Source organism: Mesoplodon bidens (genome assembly GCF_964165515.1).
Source record: "Mesoplodon bidens genome assembly, chromosome: 19".
NCBI lineage: Eukaryota > Metazoa > Chordata > Mammalia > Artiodactyla > Ziphiidae > Mesoplodon > Mesoplodon bidens.
This window is the reverse complement of record NC_138179.1, coordinates 45,278,490-45,300,888: the sequence shown is the minus strand read 5'-3', so window position 1 is coordinate 45,300,888 and position 22,399 is coordinate 45,278,490. Positions and strand designations below refer to the sequence as shown.

Below are 22,399 nucleotides of genomic sequence, written 5' to 3'. Positions count from 1 at the left end.
CTGGTTAAAAAACTCAGACTGGATTTTTTTTTTAATTTAGCCATATGCTATTTACAAGAGGTTCTTGTAAATAAGAACCTCTTACTTACTTTACCAGTAAGTAAAAGCACTTACCTGTTCTTACTACTTACACAATTTCTTAACCTTTTGCAGATTGATTGATCTCATTAATGAGATGAGATTCCCATTCTCATCTGTAGAATGGGATGATAATGACAGACTTAGTTTTTAATCTATAACATGTTTTTCTTTTTTTTTTTTGGCGGTACACGGGCCTCTCACTGTTGTGGTCTCTCCCACTGCGGAGCACAGGCTCCGGACGCGCAGGATCAGTGGCCATGGCTCACGGGCCCAGCCGCTCCGCGGCATGTGGGATCTTCCCGGATCAGGGCACAAACCGGTGTCCCCTGCATCGGCAGGCAGACTCCCAACCACTGCGCCACCAGGGAAGCCCCATATAACGTGTTTTTCTTAAAATAACACAAGCAAGTACAGCAAAATGTTACTTGCGTAATCTTTCTGGTGCGTACATGGGTGCAAGTTTCATTACTGTCTGTACATTTTAATCTATTTGAATTGTTTCAAAAATAAAAATGTTTTCACTGTTTAAATCCATAAGCCCAATAACCAAGTAAAAATATAAGACCACAGTAAATGACAATGTACTTATACACCACTTGGGAGGGTATAGAACTATACACCTTTCCTCCGGAACAATTTTGCAAGATACACCAAAACTTAAAAGATATAGATACTCTTGGGACTTCCCTGTCAGTCCAGTAGTTAAGACTTTGTCTTCCAATGCGGGGGGTGCAGGTTCGATCCCTGGTCAAGGAGCTAAGATCCCACATGCCTCTGGGCCAAAAAACCAAAACAGAAAACAGAAGCAATATTGTAACAAATTCAATAAAGACTTCAAAAATGCTCCACTCAAAAAATCTTTTAAAAATAATGTAGATACTCTTTAACCCAGGGACTGAATTCTTGTAATTTATCCCAAGGAATTAATCAGAAATGTGTACAAACATTTGTGTATTAGTTTACACCTGAGTTATGTCTAATGGTTAAAAATTCAAAACAACTTTAATGTTGTTGGGAACTGTTTTAGTAAACTGCAATGCATCTGTATAACAGATAGTTATATATATTATATATAGTTATATATATTCTGTATAACAGAATAGTATTCAGTCATTAGAATTCAGGTTAAGGTTATAGAAGATTATTAGTGACAAGTATATATTAGTAAGTGAAAAAGATACAAAGCAGTATGCATAGTATGAGTTTGTTTTAATTTTTAAAAATATGTGTGGGCTTCCCTGGTGGCGCAGTGGTTGAGAATCTGCCTGCCAGTGCAGGGGATACGGGTTCAAGCCCTGGTCTGGGAAGATCCCACATGCCTTGGAGCAACTGGGCCCGTGAGCCACAGCTACTGAGCCTGCACGTCTGGAGCCTGTGCTCCGCAACGAGAGGCCGCGACAGTGAGAGGCCCGCGCACCGCAATGAAGAGTGGCTCCCGCTTGCCGCAACTAGAGAAAGCCCTTGCACAGAAATGAAGACCCAACACAGCCAAAAAATAAATAAATAAATCTTCAAATTAAAAAAAAATATATATATATATGTGTATATATGTACAAAGACAAGGAACCACCAGTGAAGCACTTCTGGATGGTAAAGATTCTGAACGACTTTTTTTTATTGTGCTTTTCTCTGTTTTCCAAGTTTTCTGCAGTGAGCATATGGTGCTTTGCAATTAGGGGGGAAAAGCAATCATTACTTCTAAAGTAAGTGGCAATAATTCCAGTTTATACTCTAATGCAGGGGTCCACAAATTATATCCCGCAGGCCAAATCCAGCCTGCCACCCTGCCTGTGAGTTAGGAATGGTTTTACATTTTTAAATCGTTGAAAAAAAAAATGAAAAGAAGAATAGTATTTATAAACTGCCATTCTAATCTAATCTTTGTATTTAATCTTTACAACAACCCTGTGAAGTAGGTATGACACCTTTTACAGATGAAGGAACAGAAGCTCCTAGATTTTGGTCAGGTAAGTAGTCAAAGATCTGCCAGCTACTGAGTCTTTGCTGAAACTCACACCCAAGGAGTCCTACCCCAGACCTTATCCTCTTAAGCTGCTTCCTCCATGTGAAAAGTTCTCCACCACTATAAGGGCAAATGCAGCCAGCACAGTCTGGTGAATTCTCAGGATGGAAGACCACAGTGTTTCAGTGAAGCCTCGTTGGAGAATGAGGCCCTGTTTCTACCATGATGATAGGAAACACTAGCTCTGAACTCCAATTAACCAAAATATTATCCTCCTCAAAGGAATTCCATTCTTGGGCTTCCCTGGTGGCACAGTGGTTAAGAATCCACCTGCCAATGCAGGGGACACGGGTTCAATCCCTGGCCTGGGAAGATCCCACATGCCACGGAGCAACTAAGCCCGTGCACCACAACTACTGAGACTGCGTGCCACAACTACTGAAGCCCACGTGCCTACAGCCTGTGCTCCGCAACAAGAGAAGCCACCGCAATGAGAAGCCCACATACCACAACGAAGAGTAGCCCCCGCTCGCCGTGACTAGAGAAAGCCCACGCACAGCAACAAAGACCCAACGCAGCCAAAAATGAAAACAAATAAATAAATTAAAAAAAAAAGAATTCCATTCTTTTCATTAGTAGACCTGTATAACAGAAAATTGTACCCTTTTATTATTATTATTCTGTTTTGAATTTCATCAATAAAATTTGTGGAAATTTGTTTAGTCTCTCATTATGTAAGCACCTACATAATATCCTTGATGTTGTGTATTGGCCCAAAAAGCCTAAAATATTTACTATGTGACCCTTTGCAGAAAATGTCTGCAGTCTCCTGTTTGAATTGACAGAGAAAAGCAAGTGGGGAGAAGCAGAAGTCTCAGTATTAATGGAGTCCCCACATCTGGAACCATGGAGTAATCAAGAACCCAAACGGTTCTCTCTCCCAAGCTATTCCACAAGCTCTTAGTCATTTAAAGACTGTTTCTTTTCTCCTTCTCCTGCTATGTCTATATTTTTTATCCATTACCTCCCACCAAGGGGTGAGCAAAAAAAAGAAAGCAAAACTTAGTTCAGTCAACGTTATTGCTTCTTAGAAACTCTGGCAAAAATTTGTTCAGGGAAAGAGACTTGGCTTTTATATCATTTCTGAAGTTAACTTATCAGTGTTTTCTGTTCCAAAAATAACTGAGAATTTGGCCACTCATCCTAAGTATGGGATTGTTCATTCATCCACTTAACAAACCCTAGCATAGCGCACAGATCAGAAGATATATATCAACACAACAAAACATTCTATAATAGAAAGCAGTTTTAAATGACTACAGAAAATGCAAATTAAAACCACAATGAGATACCACCACACCCAGTAAAATATCTATAATCAAAAGGACAGATAATACCAAATATTGGCAAGAATGTGGAGAAAGCAGAACGTAAAATATAAAATGCAACAGCCACTCTGGAAAACAGCCTGGTGGTTTCTGTTGAAGTTAAACATATGACCCAGAAATTCAACTCTTAAGTATCTACCCAAGAGGAATGGAAACATGCATCCATACCAAGACTTGTATACAGATGATCACAGCAGTATTTTCATAATAGCCCCAACCTGGAAACAACCCAAACGTCCATCAACTGGTAACTGGATAAACAAAATGTGGTATATCCACACAATGGAATACTACTCAGCAATAAAAAAGAACCAACTATGATACACTCAACAATATGGATGAACTCAAAAACAGCATGCTGGGGCTTCCCTGGTGGCGCAGTGGTTGAGAGTCCGCCTGCTGATGCAGGGGACACGGGTTCGTGCCCCAGTCTGGGAAGAGCCCACATGCTGCAGAGCGGCTGGGCCCGTGAGCCATGGCCGGTGAGCCTGCGCGTCCGGAGCCTGTGCTCCGCAACGGGAGAGGCCACAACAGTGAGAGGCCCATGTACCGCAAAAAAAAAAAACAAAACAGCATGCTGAGGAAGGCCACTCTCAAAAGACTGCATTTTATATGATTTTATATGACATTTCTAGAAAAGACAAACTATAGATGCAGAAGCGATCAGTGGTTCCCTGAGATTGGGGTGAGAGCAACGACTATCTACAAACAGGCAAGAGAGAACTTTGTGGGGTGACAGAAAGTACTAAAACTGAATTGTGGTTGCACAAATACATGGATTTACTAAAACTTATGGGTGAATTTATGGTATGCAAATTAGACCTCAATAAAGCTGTTTTAAAACAGAACTACAGGAGCAAAGGGGCAGATATCTGCTTGAGGTGGAAGAAAGGGTAGGGAAAGCTTTAGAAAAGAGAAACTTTAAGATAATATCCCGATAACGGACATTTAGCTGAAACGGATTTAACAGTGTGCAGAGGCAGGAAGGCATGAAAACTCAAGTAGGATTTGGGGAGGGAAAAGAAATAGGTGATACTAAAGGGCAAGCTGCAAGTGAGAAAACAAGAAGTTGGTAAGCAGTTGGTACTTTATCTCATAGGTCATGGGAAGTCACTACAGAATCTGAAGGGGGCTGAGTGACTATCACATTTGAGTTTTAGAAAGCTAACTCTGGAGGCAGTGTAAAAAGAAGATGACTTAGAGATGAGGCGAAAAAAGCAAGAGGCCATGTCCAGGTAAAAGATACAGAACCAACTATTTAGTTTCTAATGAGGTGGTGGGAAAGAAGACAGCTTCTAATCTCAGCAGCTAAGATGCTGGTGTCACTAAAACAAATAAGGACGACAGGAGCAGAAGCAGTTTTGGGGGAAGGTGGTGACATAAATACTGTTTTAGGTTGATTGTGAGGTGCTGTCAAGATATTCAGGTACAAATATCCAGTAAAGAGTTGCAAAACTGGAAAGAGTCTGGGGTTGATGCTGTGGCTTGGGGAATTCTTAGCAAAGAAATAGTCACTGAAACCACTGAACTGTTAAGATTGCTATGGACTCACATAAACAGCAAGAACTTAGGGCTCAAGATCAAAAAGGCTAATTATAGGGAACTCCCTGGTGGTCCAGTGGTTAGGACTCCTCGCTTCTGCTGCTGGGGGCCTGGGTTTGATCCCTGGTCAGGGAACTAAGATACCTGCAAGTGTGCAGCCAAAAAAAAAAAAAGGCTAATTACAGAGTCTACCCTGTCATCCATGCAATGACATTAAGAAAATGCTTTTCCTTCTGTTGCTGTTCTTTTTTTTTTTTTAAGCGTTAGAAACGTTTATTTGTCAAAATATTTTATTTAAAAAAAAGTGAGAGAAGTGGAGTAAAGCAAGGCTAAATTTCAGCTAATGTTGTACCATGATCAGACATAAAGACAAAACAAAACAACAACAAACAAAACCCCAATGGTCCTAGTAATTTCAGAAGATTAGCTTCAGGGTCAAAGTCCAGAGCTAACAGAGAAGAGAAGAAGGTTGCCTGTCACTACATATGGTCATGTTAAAGGGAAAGGAGGGGAATTCCCTGGTGGTCCAGTGGTCATGACCCAGCGCTTTGGGGGTTGGGGGAGAAGGTTCATCCCTGGTCAGGGAACTAAGACCCCGCATGCCATGAGGTGCAGCCAATTGAAAAACTTTTTTAAAGAAAATTAAATTTGAAAATAAATAAAAATAAAGGGAAAGGAGATGTTGCAGGTAGACAGGGAGAGGGGTCAACTCCTAAGGAAAGCAAGGTAGGAGGGATTCCACTGTATAGGAAAGAGAGGCTGCCAGCACAATCCTCACCTAGGGCTGTGCTGTGGTCTTGAAGCAGATGGGACAAGTAATAGTTGTAGGTAGTTGGACACGGAAGCTGCTACTGCCACTGCCTCCTAAGAGCAGACTCGGTAAGGCTAATAGTGGTGGAGTGCGCCCTATGCATCATGGTTATACACGGATTCCCCATAGCCAACGGTGTCAGGTGTGCATGCTGCTCCATACTGTTTGTTATAGTGCTCGGTAAAGTCCGCCACACTTACCCGTACGGTCTACTGGGCACTCTTCTGACCAGTGCCCCTTTCCCACACTGACAGCAGCCGCTCTGATCTCCCATCCCAGGGTCAGTCCGAAGCTGGCTGGTGGACAACTGCACGTATGTTCGTGTGCCTTGAAACTCTGTGTTGTCAAGGCCCCTGACAGCCCTACTGCATCCTCTGTCTGCTCCACGTGTACGAAGGCATAATCTTTCACAATGTCACATTCGATGACTGAACCATGCTCCTCTAACCTGGCCCAAAGCTCTTGGTTGGTACAAGTAGGACTAATGCTGCCCACGTGCAACTTGGCTGAAGCTTTGCTCTTTTTCTTTTTAAAATAAATTTATTTATTTATGGCTGCACTGGGTCGTCATTGCTGCGCGCAGGCTTTCTCTAGTTGCGTCTCTAGTTGCATTGAGCGGGGATTACCCTTCAGTGTGGTGCACAGGCTTCTTATTGCGGAGGCTTCTCTTGTTGCAGAGCACGGGCTCTAGGCACACGGGCTTCAGTAGTTGTGGCGCACGGGCTTAGTAGGCTTAGTTGCTCCGCAGCACGCGGGACCTTCCCGGACCAGGGCTTGAACCCGTGTCCCCTGAATGGGCAGGCGGATTCTTAACCACTGTGCCACCAGGGAAGCCCCTGAAACTCTGCTCTTATCCTTGCTGGCTTCCACGGTGGGGTTCACCCTGTGCAGCCTGTAGTGGACGGCATCCTCGGCCGCCGCCTGGTTCTCTATGTGCACAAAGCCGTAGTTTTGTGGCTTTTGTTGTTGTTGTTTGTTTTTTGGCGGAGCCTGCGGGATCTTAGTGCCCCGACCAGGGATCAAACCAGAGCCCTCCCTGGTGAAAGCAAGGAGTCCTAACCAGTGGAGCGCCAGGGAATTCCCAAAGCTGTAGTTCTTAATGATGTCACATTCCAGCACCTTCCCACACTGCTCAAGGAGTCAGCGGATCGCCTGCTCTGTGCCCTCCTGGGGCAGGTTTCCGATGAACTGCGTCACCGTGCTGACAAGAGCTTCCGTGTGGTGGCGGCGGCGGCGCTGGCGGCGGCTCCGGCGTCTCAGAGAACGCTACAAAATGGCGGCGGGCGCCCGAGCCCCGGCGGCGTGACCGGGCACTGCTCGCGCGTCAGCTTACGCACGCGCCACTGCGTGCTGCCTCAGGCTCGCGGGCGCCATGCTGCTGTTCTTGTGGTCAGTTTGTTCCTAGCAGACCGCCAATAGATTTTACAAAGAGTTACAGATTACAAAACAAACATGCCAAAGATGGTGATCAAACTGGGGACAAATACATAGATGGGAGAGCAGAACGCAGAACATAACAGAGGCAATTGAGACTATATAGAATCTGCTATCTAGAAAGCAAGGTGCATGCTTTAGCTGCTTTTGAAACTCTCATATTGTGAATATGGGTACTAGTTTGCACTTTCAAGTTAAGGGTACATGGGTCAGAGTCCATCTATTGCCCTCAGCTCATCCACAACCATCCAAATGCACATCAGTTCTACCATCTTGTCAATAATATACTGTGCAAATTGGCACCCTGGAGATCTACCTTCTTGGACCTTCCCAAAGCCCCCATATGGCTAACAAATGGAGAGGACAAAAAATTTCACACATTGTTATATACAGGGTACTAGGAAATACAGACAAAAGAACAGTAGGCTAAATGCCAGAAGATCCAGATTCTATATTCTTCCACCATGGACAAGTTAATTATATTCTTTGTATGTACAAATGGGAATAGAATGCACAGATCAGACTTAGAAAATTTAAGTGTTGCACCGTGTATGGTAATACTGCTTGAGAGTTTGTCATACGCCACACAACCTCCTGTCTATTTAGGGGCCAAACGAGTTAAAGTTGTGCTCTATTATTTTAGGGGAGAAAAGTGTCTTTGACAGTAAAACTTGAATATAACTTACAAGAAATCATTCCTAGAGGTGGAGTACTGCAGTATATCAGATTCTCCTTCTATACATGACCTTTAATTCTGCTGACATCTATTTCCAGCCTTTGAGTAGGAGAACTTAGAACATGACCTAGAGGCCTTCATTCATCAGGCCCCCACACTCCCACCCACAATGGATGTGGCCCTTCTCCAACAGTGAGTCACCCACCTTCCCCTCTGCTTTCTGCTTGGGTGGCCACCACCAAGCCTTGGACCCTATTTCCTGGTCTGTCTACCCAACCAGAAAAGAAGTTCCCTGCATGCAGGGTAGAGTTCATTCATTCCTGTGTTCTCAGCACCTGTCAGCATGTAAGGCTCAAAAAATGACCCCCAAGTGAAAGAATGCCAGGAAATTAGGGGGAAAAATGCCAAATGGCACATATTAAAAATAAAATTTTTATACTATTCTATTTTTTTAAATAAAAATTATATGTACTTAAGGCGTTTGAGATGATGATTTCAGATACATATACATAGTGAAATGATTACTACAGTCAAGCTGTAGTAATAATGAACATATTTCATATGTTAACATAATAATTAACATATTTCTTCTCGTGGTTACCATTTTATGTATGTGTGTGATGAGAGCAAAAATTAAATTTTAAAAGTCTTCTGTGCATTGAGTGACAGATGAGTGGATAAACAGAATGTGGTACATACATAGAATGGAATATTATCCAGCCTTGTAAAGGAAGGAAATTCTGACAGATGCTACCACATGGATGAACCTACAAAGCATTATGCTCAGCAAAATAATCCAGACACATGATGCCACTTATATGAGGTACCTTGAATAGTCAAATTCCTAGAAACAGAAAGTACAATAGAATGGTGGCTGCCAGGGGCTGGGGGAAGGAGGCACAAGGAGTTAGTGTTTAATGGGTACAGAGTTTCTGTTTGGGTTGACGAAAAAGTTCTGGAGATGCTAGTGGTGATGGTTGCACAGCATTATGAATGTACTTAATGCCACTGAACTGCACACTTAAAAAAGGTTAAAATGTAAATTTTATGACATATATAACTGCAATTTTTTTTAAGTCTCCTGTGCAGTATTCCATCTGAGGAAGGATACAGGACTGTGGCCTTTGGCATATTTTTAGGTGGCTATTTCTTCATAGGATGCATTCTTAAATACCTAATTGATAGCAAAGGGAAGAAAACACATTCAGCATTCACACAGCTCAGTGTCCAAATGTCCAAAGTCATTAATTTGGAAAAATACCACAAGTATCATGAAACTGATTCAGAATTTACTTCTAAACCATGAAAGCAAAAAACGAAGTGTGATTTTAATTGGGTTTTCTGGGAGTGTAAGTGTTGTCTTAGATGACTTGTTTTTTTAATTGTTGGTAATCACTGGCTACCAGTACTAACCTCACTGCCAGAAAAATAAACAGTTAAGTAATTAAAACATTCAAAACCTGAACTAGCAGAGAAAAAAAGTTTATGTTTTTAACACTTTCCTTTTAGCATCAATTGTGATTCATATATCAAAAGACTAACTTTTTAAAAGGAGATGAAATAGCTTTCATATTTGACTATTTTGGTAACCAGCTGTATAGAAAACTATTTTATCATCCCTTTTCCCCACCCCCAGACAGAGAAAGTTGTTGAGCTTGAGATTTCTAGATTATAATGTCGAAGTTCTCATGCAAGCAAAACCTCCCAGCGATGTCAGATGTCTTGTCAAGGTAAAAACAGGAAGATTTTTTTTCTTTGATATCTGTCAAGAAAATATAGAGGTATGCTTATTACTTTCTTTAAAAAGTTCTTTTCCCTTTGAAGAAAAGTGTTGTGTTTATTCCAATGGCAGTTTAACAAATAATCTCAGGTTCTCAGCAAAACCTCAAAACAGGTGATTAGAATGCAACAAGCTGACAGACTCCAAATTAAATTGACACTCCCCAGTCTAATGCTTCAAAAGATGTGTGTATCAGCATCATCCAAAGCAAGTCACTGGATCACTTTTAACTTCTTCCAAATACCAAGCCTTTAAGCCAAGCTCAAACATGGCGGAGGAGAAAAGGCAAGAGAAGGGACTTTGCTGTGTCAACATGGACACCCCTTAGAAGGTCAGTGCAAATCAAAGAATTACAACCAAATTGTTTTAATCGCTTGGGTGACAACGCACAGGTGACAAGGGGGAAGAGCAAAGAGATAAAAGTGTTAGTGCTTGAAGGAGATGACGCACCCACCTTTGCAGTTCAGTAAACATGGCCTAATGGTGATTTTGTCTGTGGATGGTGAGAAAGGACTTTGCACCAGAAGATCTTATCCCTCGGGAAGGACTAGATTCTAGTCTTAGATTCACAGAGTCACAAAAGAGGAGAGAATGGGCCGGTGGCTCTAAACAGATCCAGTGGAGGGGAGAAACGGAGGTAGCATAATGAAGATGGAGTTGTGAATAAAGCACGCGTGAAGCACCTACAAAGGGCAGCTTCCTGGGTCCTGGAGAAGCCTGGTACCCCCTCCCACAAGTTGAGGAAGCTGCCCCGATTCTGGAAGCATCTGGTTCCAGATGAGAAAATCACTTCACTCTGGGTGGAAGAACCTCAGACAGCCATACAGTTAGGGACACATGCAGACCAAGGTGACCAAAAGAAAACACCCAGATTAAGCCCACAAATCATTTTCAATAAGCCTTTCCAGAAAAGCAGCGTGGTGAGAGAAGTCCTGGGGATGTGATGTATTGGTGTGGAGACGGTGGGTAACAATACTCGATTGTACATTTGAAAGCTGCTGAGAGAGTAGATCTTAAAATTTCTCATTGCAAGAAAAAAATTAAAAAAACAAAAAACAGCCATGTGTGTTAGCTGGGATCCCAGGTAAAAACTTCAGAAAATAAACACCTTCAAAGGAAGGAGACTTCTCTCTGCGGTTTTGAAGACGAAGTTTCACATCCGCTGCTCCAAAGGCCCAGAAAGGCTTATTGTGCTGGGGAACTGGGGTGTGCGAGCTTCGAAGACTTAAACAAATGATCATTTCTCTCCTTCAGAGATCCTATAATCTCCTAAGAGATTCCAGGTGGCAATAAATTAATAGGCTCACTCTTTACTATGCTTCTATTTCTCCTAGCTTAAAAAAAAATCTTAATCAGAAACAAAATTATTTCTTTACCAAAGGCTCCATTTCTGTGTGATATCCTAGTTAAACTTGCACATTTTTTTCTCCATTCTGTTTTTTTGGACTCAGAACAATTTCCTCCTCCTCTAAGCAGAAAAGCCTACAGAAAAAGTGTTGGTTGTGCCCTAGTTTCAGGAGGTGATGAAGAGGCAAGTCGCTAAAGCCATATGGAGAAAACTACTACTTGTGGCCCCAGGGAGAAAAAAAAAAAGAATCAGCCCAACAAAGATACCTAGAGTCAGACTGGAACTTCTGGAGCAATCTAAGCCTTACCTCCAAATGCCTAAACAATAGCCTCTATTTATGCACACTTCAAAAGACCTCATTGCATCAGAAGGCACCTTGCGAATAAGGTTGCAGCTAATTCTCCCAGCAGCAGAAATGCACTCCTGTGAATAACAAAGCTTCACTCTGTTATTCATAATAAGGATTAAACCCAGTGGAATAAAATACACAGTTGCCAGGTCATCTTAGTGTAGGGCTGAGCATGGAAAACGGAGTTCTCATTTCTCCTCCACTAAAGCCTGGTGGTTGGTAGAGGAGCCAGTTCTTTAAATGTCCAGTGACGAGTTCTTTTGCTGTTAAAGGAGAAATCAGCTAACAAGGAAAGGGCTCTGAGATAGTTGAAGGGCACTGAATCAATATTACTACTGTCCTCAGCCCCCTGTCACAACTGAGTGCAGACCTTCAAAGGAACACATTGTTACCTAAAACTAAAAGATTCCCCCAGGGCTTCCCTGGTGGCGCAGTGGTTGAGAATCTGCCTGCCGATGCAGGGGACACGGGTTCGAACCCTGGTCTGGGAGGATCCCACATGGCACGGAGCAACTGGGCCCGTGAGCCACAACTACTGAGCGCATCTGGAGCCTGTGCTCCACAACAAGAGAGGCCGCGATAGTGAGAGGCCCGAGCACCGTGATGAAGAGTGGCCCCCCGCTTGCCACAACTAGAGAAAGCCCTTGCACAGAAACGAAGACGCAACACAGCAAAAATAAATAAATTAATTAATAAACTCCTACCCACAACATCTTCAAAAAAAAAAAAAAAAAGATTCCCCCAGCTCATCCCCCCACCTAAAAGGCTGCCTCTAAAGCATCAAGGGCCTGGCCCCCTATCTGTTCCACACCTAGGTTTTTCTTCCCATTCCCTCTCCCCGCCCTGACCCCCGTTCCAGCAAAAACAATCTGTTGACCCCTTGCACACACATGACTTACAGCTTCCGACTCACAACCTTTCTTTGCCAAAATCCGTATTCATCCCTCAAGATTTGCTTTAAAAGGGCCTCCCCATGACCCCAACCCACTGACAGCTCTTTTTTGCACATGGTTCATATTGAGTTTGCAATCAATTAAAAGTTTAATGTTCTTATTGAAATAATTCTATTTGGAATATATGTTGTCTGGAATTTGCTTCAAAAAAAATCCAAGGATAGGAGTGGAGGGTGGGGCATTCGGGGTGGGCCCCATATGGGTTCATCAGAAGGGTCTCTCTACTTTTTTAAAAAAGTCTTTATTGGGCTCCCCTGGTGGCGCAGTGGTTAAGAATCCGCCTGCCAATGCAGGGGACACGGGTTTGAGCCCTGGTCCGGGAAGATCCCACATGCTGCGGAGCAACTAAGCTTGCGCACCACAACTACTGAGCCTGCGCTCTAGAGCCCGCGAGGCACAACTACTAAGCCCGCGTGCCACAACTACTGAGCCCGCGTGCCTAGAGCCCGTGCTCCGCAACAAGAGAAGTCACCACAATGAGAAGCCCGCACACCGCAACGAAGAGTAGCTCCCACTCGCTGCAACTAGAGAAAGTCCACGTGCAGCAACAAAGACCCAATGCCTCCAAAAAACAAACAAATAAATAAATCTCTTTAAAAAATAAGTCTTTATTGAATTTGTTACAGTATTGCTTGTGTTTTATGTTTTGGTTTTTTGGCATGTGGGATCTTAGCTCCCTGACCAGGTATTGAACCCGCACCCCCTGCATTGGAAGGCAAAGTCTTAAGCACTGGCCCACCAGGGAAGTCCTGGGTCTCTCTACTTTTGCTTATGTTTGAAAGTTTCCATAGTAAAAATCTGAAAATTTTAGTGTCACAAAGCTAGCTAAGGACAACCAACATTCAAACTCAGGATTGCCTGACATTAAGAGCAGAGCCCGCTAGGCTGTTCTATTGTTTTCCATGAATTATTTCATAGTTGCTGTTACTGCTTTTTTTCACTGTATCCAGGCTGTATTCATTATTCATTTGACATGAAAAGCCTGGTTGCTCTCCGCAAGGAGAGCAGGCAGTGTAACTGGGGACACAGGTAAACAGATAAATCACAGTGGAATCGTGAGTGTAACAGCCAGGATAGGAATCGAGTGGAAACAAATAAATTTCTATGGGAAAACAGCAATTAAGCCTACTTGGGGAACTCAAAAAGGCAGCCCAGCTGGGAGCTGTTATCCCAGGTGGAACTCAAGAGCTAAGCAGGGACGTCCAAGGTGAAGGAGTTTGGGGACAGGAGCACAACTCGGGCAGAAGTTGTGGTGTGGGCAAAGACGCAGTCCTGAAGAGGCGTGATGAGGAAGAAACAGGGCCAGGTGGGGCAGATGCCCTGGTGAGGTAAGTGGAGGCCCAGACTGTGAAGAGGCTTGCAGCCAGGCCAACAGGGCTGGATTTTACCTCTTTGACAATCAGGAGCAAATGCGGAAGTGACATGACCACTGTTGGTCTGTTAGGAAGGTCACTGTCAGCTGTGCACCTAACAGCCTGGAATGGGCTTTTGCAGCAGGTCATAGCCAGGATTAGGTACAGAGAGAGTGAGGTACAAAATTTACGAGGACACCAAAGAACTCAGCGATTTGGATGAATATTATTTTAATGCAATATTTTTTTAGAAATCAAAATTAAATCCAAGAAAGTCCACGATGGAAAAAAAAAACCAAATTGTGTAAGTAAAGACAGAATGTTACCCTTTGTTTTACCACCCTGCTTTATTATGAAACTGCAAGCACCACCCCACCTGTCCACTCCCCAGCCCTCACCATGCTGGGTGGGTTTACAAGGATGGACAATGATATAGGAACAGATTGGACAACATGAGCCTTTACATATAGTTGTATTTTTTTGTTGTAGAGCTTTTATTAACTTTTCCCACTTGGTTGTCAACATGGGAGGATATTTTGATAAGTGGACATAGGGGTGCACAGTTTTCTTTGCCTCAAGGCTCCCATAGAGCTTGGCAGGGCCCTGCCATAGCCCGGGCAGTAAATGAGGACCGACAACCCTAAAACAAGAGTGTGAAAGAGGAAGAGGCCAAATTCAAGCAACATTTCTAGGGCAGAAATGAGAGAATATATAAATGCAGTAGGAGTATCAGCCTAAAGGCTCAGCTCGAGCACAATTTATTCTCCCCAACTACGTCATAGACCTTCAGTGTCAAAAATCCCGTTCCCCTAAACTTTTGTATAATTTTGCGCCTAGCTCGATAAATTCCTATTAACTAATTAAGTGGAAAAGAAGAGCTTAAGTCCAAAGCACACACAACTGAAGCCAGGAGTATGTCATTCCTATTTCACAAACTGTCTCTCGCTGAAGAGCAGGGCGCAGTGATGAATGTTCAAAACGTACGACCTGTCCATGATAACTAAGACCCTCCTCCCCAAAATCTAGTAAGTTGTTTGAGTGACACTCTCCTGTCATTCTCCCATCTCATTTTGCATCCTTAGAACTAAGGAGGAGAATAATTGAAGTGAGGGCTCTGCTTTGTCATCTCTGAAGCTATGATCAGTTTAGAAGAAAGGCTGAAAAAACGGTTGGTTCCACCAGCCTTGGACAATGGGAGAGAATGGGTGGGGGGCTTTGCAGTTTTCTGTATCAAATAGTAACCGGATTCCCACTCCACCCTCCTGCCCATGTGATTTCCACTCGGCCCATGTTAGCTTCAGTCCTGTGTCATGGAATATGGCCCCATCTCTGCGGAGCAAATCAGAGGCCAGTTCAGGATTGTGGACAGTTTAAGTGACAATAAGGGTGAGGCATCATCCTGATAAACCATCAGGTGTGGAAATGCACTCAAGAGAGACTCACAGTGATGGAGGAGGCCTTAATAAATAAAAGCTGCTACCAAACCTAACTTTTGGATGGCTTCGGAAGGCTGAGTTGCTCTGAGAGGGCGGTACAGAGATATCAACTTGCCATCCGTGGCCCGGCCCAGGCAAGGAGCTATGACTAAACAGGAAATTGGTTACTGAGCAGTTGAACGGATGTATGAGTGTTCAAAGCGCAGGCACCAGGCTATACTCTGAGACATTCTATAAAGTGAAAGCAGAGCTGTGTTAACCCTGACAGATGTGTAAGAGACTCGTGTAAGGGGCAGGACCTGCTTGGGTCTCCTGAAGAACTGAATTCTCTGTGAGTAACTATGAATTATTCAATGCTATGGTTTATTGGGCATCTACTATGTGCCCAGTATATCACAGGAATATTTTTTAAACCACCCCAGAGCCCTGCAATGGGAAGCGCTATCTTTATGTTACAAAAGGAAGCTCAGAAAGGTTGAGTCGTGAGCCTGAGTTCATAGAGCTGGTCCTAAAGGAGCTAGAATTCAAACCCAGAGCAAAGCCAGGCTTAGAGTAAGGAGAAACTTTTCCTTTTGAGAGCTCAGTGACGTTCTGGTTAGAGAGAGGTGAATGAGTTTGAGTTTGCCAGTGCAGTGTCAGATCCTGCACTCAACACTTTGATATTTTATTCAGCATGGGAATATTTTGCATTAATGATGATTTTTAAAATACAATGGATTAAAAATATTATTCATTGTGATTATTGAGTTTGGGGATCCCCCTTCAATTTGGGTCCCCGGGGGCGTGCCTCCCTAGCCTCACCCTAGTTTTGGCTGTGTTCCAGCCCGCAGGCGACCTGTGATAACCTGAATGCAGCCTACAGACAGCTCTCATTTTAGGCAGAATTTTCACTCTCCTCCTGCCTGCCTGATAAGTTTTACATCCAAAGTTATTACCTACTGGGAAAGAGGTTTTGGGTTTTGTGGGGTTTTGGGTTTTTTTTTGTCTGAGTTGGGTCTTCGTTGCTGCACGCGGGCTTTCTGTAATTGCGATGAGCGGGGGCTACTCTTCATTGCGGTGCGAGGGCTTCTCTTGTTGTGAACACGGGCTCTAGGCGCACGGGCTTCAGTAGTTGTGGCTCATGGGCTTAGTTGCTCCACGGCATGTTGACCAGGGATGGAACCCGTGTCCCCTGCATTGGCAGGCGGATTCTCAACCACTGCGCCACCAGGGAAGACACCCCCCCTTTTTTTTTTGACTTGCTTGTTTGCTTCTTTTGTTTTCCTGTTCATTTTATTTTTTTCCTTTATCTTCTTTCTCTATTCATCACTGGCTGGGATACTTATAAACAAGAAATGTGTCAAAAGGTGATACATTAGATAACAGGATGCAAAAAATTCTACACAACCCGTGAACATATTCAAACGCACTCAAAAAGGAAGCGTCTTAGAATAATTTCACGCCCCCTTCCCAGGGCTGCAGAATATATTTATTTCTATAAGAAATTAGCTTCCAGGGCTTCCCTGGTGGTGCAGTGGTTAAGAATCCGCCTGCCAATGCAGGGGAGATGGGTTTGAGCCCCGGTCCGGGAAGATCCCACATGCCGCGGAGCAACTAAGCCCACACGCCACAACTACTGAGCCTACGCTCTAGAGCCCGCGAGCAACAACTACTGAGCCCGTGTGCCACGACTACTGAAGCCTGCGCGCCTAGAGCCTATGCTCTGCAACAAGAGAAGCGCAACAAGAGAAGCGCACTGCAACAAAAGAGTAGCCCTCACTCACTGCAACTAAAGAAAGCCCGCACACAGCAACAAAGACCCAACGCAGCCAAAAATAAATAAATTAAAATAAATTTTTAAAAAAAGTTAGCTTCCATAAGGATCAGCCCTTCGCACATCTGCTTCACAGAATTGTCTCTGAGAAAAACAAATACCGTATGCTAACACATATATATGGAATCTAAAAAAAAAAAAAGGTTCTGATGAACCTAGGGGCAGGACAGGAATAAAGGCACAGACGTAGAGAATGGACTTGAGGACACGGGGAGGGGGAAGGGTAAGCTGGGCCGAAGTGAAAGCGTAGCGTTGACATATATGCACTACTAAATGTAAGACAGCTAGTGGGAAGCAGCCGCATAGCACAGGGAGATCAGCTCAGTGCTTTGTGACCACCTAGAGGGGTGGGAAAAGGAGGGTGGGAGGGAGGCGCAAGAGGGAGGAGATATGGGGATATATGTATATGTATAGTTGGTTCACTTTATTATACAGCAGAAACTAACACAACATTGTAAAGCAATTATACTCCAATAAAGATGTTAAAAAAAAAAAAAAAAAGAATGGTCTCTGAGCCCTATTACCAGATACAAAATTAAGTACTATGAGCTGAGGCTGCAGGTTGTACTGGTAGCTTGAGGGTGAAAAGTCATCCTTTTTCCTTTTTTTTCCCTTGAATTTTATTTTATTTATTTATTTTTCATAAGGCAGGTTCTTATTATTATCTATTTTATACATATTAGTGTATATATGTCAATCCCAATCTCCCAACTCATCCCACCCCCCTCCTTCCGCCCCTCTTTCTAAACTTTTGTTTCTACAGTGTGGTACTGTTGTGACAAAACACCAGTATGAGGAGGATAACAGCCATGCCAACAGCAAACACAGCTGTTCTGAATCCTAGTCTGCATTTTTTTAAATTAACTAAATACAGTTCTTGGTTCTTTTAAAAATCAACATTAGGAAGCTCATCAACTACACAGGAGAGAAACTGACATAGAAATGGACACTGTCCAGGCACATGTGCCCAAGCAGTTTTGCATTTCAGCCCTGATTTCAATTAAAGAAGCGTTCATTCAGTACCTACTGTGTGTCCAGATGCGACCAGGAATTTGTATCACTAAGACAAAGGGCCAGGTTTCCTGGGAGGGACCGATGCTCAGTAGGGCATCACCACCCAGACCCGTGTTTTATGGAGGAGAGTGCAGTCCATTAGTTTAATTAAAAAAAAAAAAAAAAAAGCTTGATCTCAGCCCATGTACACTTTCTACAGGACAGGCCAAGAGAAATTTATAGGAGCAGAGCGGGTGGGCCCCTGGCAGGATTAGGATAAAATAAAATTTTAGTGGCCTGGAGTTTCCTCTCACTGCTCAGCAGTTTCAACCTCTAAACAAAGCAAAACAAAAAAATTAGTAGCAATAAACCATCAGCAGCACTGCTTTTTGTTGCTGCAGCAGAGGATTATATGTCTGGATTGCTTCTCCAGTTCTCCTAATTTGACCCAGCTAAATGAATATTTAAAAGGAAGGAAGAAAAAATTACCTCTGAGCTCAGAAAATCAGTGTTAAAAAGTCCAGATTCTAAAATCCACACATTCTATGCATTCGAAAGTCACTTAGGCCCTCACTCAGGAACTCCGTCCTTCTCATCCAAATTCTACCAAAGATCTTAATGAATCTGGTTTCTCAACCTGCAGGAGCTTAGAAGGCACATGGCAGAAGGGGCGTCCATGCCACTGTCGATGGCTCTTATAATTATCACAACTGGGGCTATTTAATGATGGTCAGGGCAGATACGGCCTTATTCATTCACAGACAGGCCTGTTCATTCACTCACTCACTCATTCATGCATTCATTCACTCATTCAACCAACATTCCTCAGAGGCCTCCTCTGGGCTACTAGTGCTCCTTCAAGTTCCTGGTTAAGACCACCCTCCCTGATGTTAAGGGAGGTCTACAGAGCTGTCAAAGTTCCTGATAAGACTCCCACCCTCCACCCCAGTGCAATCTCCTAAGACACCAAAGACCCTTAGGAACTGCATTAGTTTCCTGTGGCTGCAATAACAGAGTAATAATACCACCTGAGTCACTTAAAGCAACAGAAATGTTATTCTCTCACAGCTCTGGAAGCTAGAAGTCCAAAATCAAGGTGTCAGCAGGGCCACACCCCCCCTGAAGGCCCTAGGGAAGAATCCTTCCTGCCTCTTCCAGCTTCCGGTGGCCCCAGACGTTCCTGGACTTGCAGCTGCATGTCCCCAAGCTCTGCCTCCGCCTTTACAAGGCCATCTTCTCTGTGTCTGTGTCCTCTCTTCATATAAGGATCCCAGTCACCCTATATCCAGGATGATTTCATCTCGAGGTTCTTAACTGACTACATCTGCAAAAACCCTATTTCCAATTAAGGTCACATTCTGAGGTTCTGGATGGACATGAATTTTGAGGGGACACTATCAGACCTACCACAGAAGGCTATCATCAAACTAACTGAGTACCCCACCTCCCCTGAAAGGCCATCAGAACAAATCCCTGAACCTCAACATCCCTGAAGTCCAAGAATCCCTGGTGCCCTTCTATCCCTGCTCTTCCTCTTGCCTCGACTTTCCATACAGCAAAGAGACAGAAATCAAATCATGTCACTCGGCCTTTCTCACCTTCTGAGGTGGCCCACACTCTGTCTGTGGAGTGTGTTTCTCTCTAAATAAATCCACTTCTTACCTATCACTTTGTCTCTCACTGAATTCTTTTTGCGGTGAGACGTCAAGAACCTGAGCTTCATTAAGTCCTGAAACCAGGTCTGTGATCTGTTGGAAGACTGTGGGTTTTGGCCAGGTTCAAGTCCCGGCCACGTGGGTTCAAGTCCCAATCTGAGGTGCACGGTTTCAAGACTACATGTCAAGATTCATAGTCTTGCAGGTCTATCAGTGGATGTCCAGAGTGAGAACCTTCCCACCTCCAAAACAAGCGTTATCAAAAACAACCACTGTGGGCTTCCCTGGTGGCGCAGTGGTTAAGAATCCACCTGCCAATGCAGGGGACACAGGTTTGAGCCCTGGTCCAGGAAGATCCCACATGCCGTGGAACAACTAAGCCCATGAGCCACAGCTACTGAGCCCGCGTGCTGCAACTACTGAAGCCTGCGCGCCTACAGCCAATACTCCACAGCAAGAGAAGCCACTGCAATGAGAAGCCCGCGCACCGCAAGGAAGAGTAGCCCCCTCTCGCTGCAACTAGAGAAAATCTGCGCTCAGCAACGAAGACCCAACACAGCCAAAAATAAATAAATAAATAAATAAATAAATAAATTTATATATAAAAAAAATCATGTCACTCCCCTGCTTATAACTCTCAGTGGCTCCTGCTGTAAGGAGGCCACACCCCAAACTCCTGGCCAGGCCCCTGAAGCCCTTCACAGTCTGCCCTCTTCATCCCTCCATCCCCTCTCCTCCCCCTGCCCTCGCTTCACCCTGTCTGTGCTCCTCCTGTTCACCCAGCTCTACCTTACTCTCCTCCTCGTTCAAACACACCAAGGTCACTCCAGCACTTGCTGACCCCTCTGTCTCCCTCTACCTGGACGGCTGTCCTCCAGATTGTCACCTGGATCCTACCATCGTTCAAATGTCAAATCCTCAGAAAAGCCTTCTCCATCCATCTTATTCAAAATAGCACCCATAGGGACTTCCCTGGTGGCACAGTGTTAAGAATGCAGGGGACACGGGTTCGAGCCCTGGTCCGGGAAGATCCCACATGCCATGGAGCAACTAAGCCCGTGCACCACAACTACTGAGCCTGTGCTCTAGAGCCCGTGAGCCACAACGACTGAGCCCACACACCACAACTACTGAAGCCCGCACGCATAGAGCCTGTGCTCCGCAACAAGAGAAGCCACCGCAATAAGAAGCCCACGCATCGCAACGACGAGTAGCCCCTGCTTGCCACAACTAGAGAAAGCCCGCGCGCAGCAACGAAGACCAAATGCGGCAAAATAAATTAATTAATAAACGAATTAATTAATTAATTTTAAAAATAAAATAGCACCCATATTAAATGAAGTGTAGGTTTATTCTAATATATCATTACTGGTTTGCAGGATTCCAGACAGCATTGGAAAAGACATAGAAAAGGCTTGTCAATCTATTTATCTGCTCCATGATGTCTTTGTTAGAAAAGTAAAAAGCTGAAGAAGCCCAAGTTTGAATTGGGAAAACTCATGGAGCTACATGGTAAAGGTAGTAGTTCTAGAAAAGCTACTGGGGATGAGACAGGTGCTAAAGTTGAACAAGCTGATGGATATGAGGCACCAGTCCAAGAATCTGTTTAAAATCCAGACTTTTAATGGTGCCAAATAAAAGATCTTATTTGTGAAAATAAAATAAAATAAAATAGCACCCATACCCACACCCACAGGCACCTTAGGTCACTTGATTATATTACCCTAATTTGATTTTTCTTTATTACACTCAATACCATCTGAAATTATATTATTTATTTCTGTGTTCACTTACTTATGGTCTGTCTCCACCAGTAGAAGGTCAGCCCCACGAGGACAGGGACATGCCTGGAGGGCTTCCCAGTTTAGTGAGGGCACACAGACATGTAAAAAGCAGTGACACTCATGGGGCCAGACACTGTGGGGGGATTTCATCTTCACAAAAATCCTACAAGGTAGGTGCTATTATTGTTCCCATCTTACAGATGAGGTAACTGAGGTTGAGTCACTTGCCAAGGGGAGCCAGGGCTCAAACCAGGTGGTCTGAGTCTAGATCTTGTGCTTTTGGCTTCTAGCCTACCTCCCCAAAAAAGATGACAGCATTTTGCCAAGGGGAATGTAAAGGTTATGTTATAGGCCTGTGAGAGCCAGAAGAGGAAACTGAACAGGGTTGAGAGCATCCCTTTGCTGGTAAGCTAATGAGTTCCTGGGCAGAGGAGGCAATCAACATGTGCAAATGGACAGGCAGTATAACAGAGAGCGGCAGAGAGCCAATGGCATTCAGAGGGATGCAAAGAAGTTTCTGGTCATCCCATATGAGCAGGAGGAGGGGACCCAGGACCCTGGCTCCATAGCTGAAGTGTCAGCATTAAGCCCATTGCTGCAAGACTCATTCCCGAGCTGCAGCCCTGGTTCTACGCACTAAACGCTTGCCCTCCTTAACATATGTAATCAAGGTGCTCTCTTAAACCAGAGTTTCTGCTTCTGAGCTCCAGCCTTGTTCTGCTCCATGCCCTTGGAGAGCCAGGTTCTGTTCTGAGCCCGAGTAGCAGTGCCGCCTGTGGTCTCTGCTCACAACACCCCCATTCAGCCTGTACTGGACTTCTGCTGGCTGCCGGACTTTTCTTTGGATGCATCTTTTCCCCCGGCGGGGTGGTCCTCTGATGCAACTGCCTGCAAGCTTGGCTGATCATAGCAGCCACTGCACTCTCCCTATGCGGCGTCACCCACGTGTCCAGACCGGCCCCTGCAGCTGCAGCTAAGCCCTTTGCCTTCCCTACGGCACACTTGTAGCTCTGTCTCCTCTCTAGATCTGGCTTCCGTTGG

At 44.2% G+C, this 22,399-nt stretch overlaps 1 protein-coding gene and 1 pseudogene across 2 annotated transcripts in view; both read right to left on the bottom strand.

The window, feature by feature from the left end:
• Nucleotides 1-22,399, bottom strand: part of PITPNC1 (phosphatidylinositol transfer protein cytoplasmic 1) — a 263,263-nt gene that overhangs the window by 200,711 nt on the left and 40,153 nt on the right. The window lies entirely within an intron of this gene.
• Nucleotides 1,212-6,325, bottom strand: LOC308607669 (RNA-binding protein 4B-like; annotated as a pseudogene). The gene has a single exon. The product of its transcript is annotated as an RNA-binding protein 4B-like (transcript).